The sequence below is a fragment of the Chenopodium quinoa genome, unplaced genomic scaffold (assembly GCF_001683475.1).
Source record: "Chenopodium quinoa cultivar QQ74 unplaced genomic scaffold, ASM168347v1, whole genome shotgun sequence".
NCBI classification, from domain to species: Eukaryota; Viridiplantae; Streptophyta; class Magnoliopsida; order Caryophyllales; family Amaranthaceae; genus Chenopodium; species Chenopodium quinoa.
In genome coordinates, this window is record NW_018743742.1 from 320,883 (window position 1) to 325,389 (window position 4,507).

General features: G+C 40.0%; 1 pseudogene; it reads right to left on the minus strand.

The window, feature by feature from the left end:
• Positions 1 to 1,809: 1,809 nt before the first annotated feature.
• On the minus strand, positions 1,810 to 4,507 carry LOC110684708 (annotated as a pseudogene).

Consider the following 4,507-nt stretch of genomic DNA (forward strand, 5'->3'; position numbering starts at 1 on the left):
TAGCGTTTCTTGGTTGTTGTCCTGTAATTCTTGTTATATTGGCTATAGTTTATTAAATGATTGTGTGCGGAGGGAGTTTGGATCCCTTGTTAAGGGATTGAGTTTTGTTGTTGTGTTGAGAGAGTTAACATGGGTTGTCGTTGTTTGGGGGACGAACAAGAAGTTAACCATGGCTAGGGTGAAGTGTGTGTTATGGTGGAATGATTATGGTTGTCATTCTGCTCCCTTATTTGTAGAGACCATTATGATCACTACTCTTGAAAATCTCTATCCGAAGCAGGCGCCCAAACTTTGTTTTGGGGGGTTCTTGAGCCTCGACGTTGTCTAAGCTTTCTTGCCAACAAGAACAAATTTTGAAGGAAAGGTCACATGTCCAAGTGATCGGTTTGAAGGCCTTACTTGGTGATAAGTTGATCCCACTAGGTAAGGTTAAACTAGCCATGATCGAACAATTTCGTTACTCGTTGCTCTCTTTGTATTTTGAAGTAGGTATCCGCTCTTTGGCCTATAAAGAGGTCCTAATCCGTAACATGTCCGGCCAACCCCAGTTATGTAATATGGTTTTTAATGTCGAAAGTTGTAAAGGCTTAAATGTGAAAATTAAAGCCATGTAGTAGTAAGTTTTAGTTTTTATTTGGTATGTTGTAAACTCTGAGTTTTATTAATATAATTTGCTTTTGTCAAGAGTAATGTTATATGTAGCCCTAAGGGCTATATATAAGCATTAAATATGCTCTTGGAAATTGTATAAAATTAGGAATTCAGACAAAAATGTGCGTAAAATCAGTGTTATTAGTGTTTATATTAATTGAAGAGTATGTTTTAATCACTTTGCTCCAAAACTCAAATACCGAAAAGCCTATTAGTCTATTAACTCCAAAAAAAAACAATTAATTTATAACTTGTTTTGACATTTTTTTTTTTTGTGTGTTTAGAGATCCACAAGGGTGGGGGTGAGAATCGATCCTAGGATCTCCTTGAATCGGGAAGAAAGCTCTAACCAGTTGAGCTATCCTTCACTCTCACTTGTTTGACATTGTTATATAAGGTGTTTTCATTTTTCTGTTGTCAGTTTTCAAAATTACCATAGATATAATAAATTTGACTTATTTTTTTTATTCATCATATGACATATATCATATGATTTTGAAAAAAACAAAAAACGCCAAACGAACCCTAAATAATCCCAAGAATAACTGGATTCACTACTCCTTACATCAATATTGTAAGAAAGATGAAAGATATCATGTAATATTAAAAGACAACAAATTACAGCTAGCTCTTTTAAAGATGAGGAAAGATGGAGATCATGAACAAAAAATGTGAGTGACGCTATAATTTTTGCCACAATATACTTAACAAATACGAAAGTTAATTATTATGACAATAAAATATATAATTTTTGCCATTAATGCAATTATATCAAAACAGATGAAGTATAAAACAGATGAAGTATATGGTGTGAATACTCGATCATACAACCTTTGAAAATCAAGACATTGTTATACTAGCTTGGTTATGTTTGACTATCGTTTGCATAGATACGTCAAAATCAAAGAATAGCAAACTTGTTAACTAGTAGTTCACCAATAAATCTTTTAGTCATGCATATAACATACAAATACAGTAATACTCAAAAACAAAAATAAAATTGGTTGGTCCAAAAGTTGTTGATCAGAAAATAAGTAATTACGTTGTATTTCTTATCATAAAATTATGAAACAATTTTACACCAAACTCCACCTTACTTCCAATTGAATTCAAAAAAGGTAACATTCAATTGTATTTATAAAAAATAAAAATAAAAAAATAAAATTAAAATTGCAACAAAAGGATTCATTAGCATAACATCAAGCTAGCTAATAATCCTAATTAACAAGTAAATTAATTAATTAACAAAGTATAATTAACCCCAATTTCTTTTCTTTTCTTTTTTTTACCTCCTCTATTTCACCTAGCTCCTCTTATTCTTGCTTCCTAGTAACAAAGTAAAGTAAAACAAAATCCTAAAGAAAAATCCCCAAGCAACGGTAACCCATAAGCAGCCCCATTTACTCAAGTCAGTTACCCCTTGCTGTTGGAGTATATCGGCACCGGTAGTGACACATGTTGAGGGCGTAATCGTCATCCCTAAGGAGCCACTGATGGTCTGCAACAGCCTTACCTTCATGGCATTAGGCACGGCTCCAAGTGGGGTGTTGTCGAAGATTTGTACACCGCGAATGAAGCACTTAGTAGGGTCTTCGAACTCGTTTTGTAGGACACCTTCGTAAGGGTACTTGACTAAGGAGATGTAATGGAACCAAATCCAGTAGTCAGGGATACGATCACGGTTGATGAAGAAACCCGAAAAGAGGAGGAAGTATGCTAAGATCGCGACTACTATTACATAGCCGAGCATGACATGAGGGACTACACCTGATAGGAAGGACACGAAGGAGTTACCTGCCCAAAATGAGGCGAATATGATTCCGAAGTAGAAGAAGAAGCCTGAGGCTCCTCCGTCTAGGCCAACAGCCCAGAATGTAGTTGCTGCGAATGCAAATGAAAGGAAGATCAAGGATGGTAGCGCGGTTAAAGCATGTGAGAGTACATACGAGGATCGTCGATAGGCATTGTAGGCTGTCTCGCGCATGAAAATGTACCTCTCCTGTAGGAAGACAGGGAGAGCGTCTGCACAAGTGTAGAAGGTTGTAGACATTGCAAACGCGAAGAATCCTAGTCGTTCTTGTACACCCTTAGGGAGTTGTCGAGCTGCCAGAACATTGTTGCAAGGATGAACCCTGTGACTAGCACTGCTCCTAGTCGGATGCCAAAAAGCTCTGGCATCCGACGGGAGTTCATGACTGATCTCTTAGATAAAGTGACTATCTCGTTCCAGCATGGGTTGGCGAATGTTGGAACCATGGACGCGGGGCTAGCATCAGTGTTAGTAGCTCCGGAGACGAGTTTTCCCCTAGAGATACTAGCACTAATTGCCTCCTTTAAGGACAATCCACCCCTACTGTCTTGGGGTGCACCTTCAATGTTGTGTAGGTTGCTTTTGTGCTTGATTTGCCAACCTTTGTGGAACTCAACTAGAGCTTTTGCCCCTCCTTGTGAGCCCTCTAGCTCTCTGATCAAGTCTAAGGCGAACTCGGTCTTGTTCTCGTTCTCAGGTATTGGAGCCCCGAACTCCCCAAAGTACCCTGGTAAGTCAGAAGGTGTACCGCTGAAGACTGTCTGTCCTTTAGACAGGAAAAGAAGTCGATCTAACAGCCCCATAATTCGGTAGCTAGGTTGGTGAATTGACATTATGACTATGCTACCACTTTGAGCTATTCTTTGCAAAACTTTGACCACCATGTACGCGCTAGTTGAATCTAGCCCTGAGGTAGGCTCGTCAAGGAAGAGGATGATGGGGTCATGAATGATGTCGATACCAATCGACACTCTACGACGCTCTCCACCGGACACCCCACGGTGTCCTTCATCACCTATGATGGTCTTAGCCGCGTTCCTTAGCCCGAGCTGATCGATCAGCTGCTGGACCCTGGCTTGCTTCTTGGACTTAGACAGGGTCCGAGGAAGCCGAAACTCTGCAGCAAACATCAGTGTCTCCTCCACAGTTAGCATAGGGAAGAGCAAGTCATCCTGCATAACATACGCCGATATAACCTTAAGGAGCCGCGACTCAAGCGGCTCCCCATTAAGGGTTACCTTCCCTTTCAGACTCCCCCTTGCAATACGATTTGCAAGGGCGTCAATGAGCGTTGACTTCCCGGACCCACTCGCACCTAGCACAGCCATCACCTCACCATCTCGAGCCTCACCACAGATATCATTCAGAAGAGTCTTCGTACGAGAAAAAAAATCCTCCAGGAAACTGCTCACCAGGGGACAAATTATGAGTAGTAATTCCCGGAATCCTTAACTTCCTTTGCATCTTCACATTGTATGTAAGATTAGCGAACCTTAAAACAAACGGAAGAGCCCGCGTCTCAGGGCTCATGTTAAGGGTATGGTGGACGGGGGTCTCATCCCCGGTAGCCTCCTTCCGAGCATCCCCCACTCGCTTCAAGAGCTGGCCTAACGTCGGTGAGAACGACACACGACGACTATCACCAGCACCACCACCACCACCAACACCGTTGGATTCAAGATCCATGGTGTGGTAATTATTAGATGATCCAAAGTAAGGTAAGAGAGTAGGTGATGAACTGGCAGAGTCATCATCTACCACACGAGACATTTTAGTTGTACCTCTAAGGATCTCCAGCTTTGCACTTCCTATTTATAAGAAAAACAAACTATTTTTGGTAATAAGAGATTTACTTCTACTATGCAAATAAAAGGCTTGTTTGTTTGTTGTAAAAATTGAAAATTATTTGGTAGTTTCATAAATATGAAAGTAGTGTCCCTTTTGTTATGGGATGGTTTAGTTTAGCTCAAATGCAAAAAATTATGGGAAATGTATATATATAGGATAGTTTTGGTATGATAAAAATATGGTTGAGTTGTATTGATT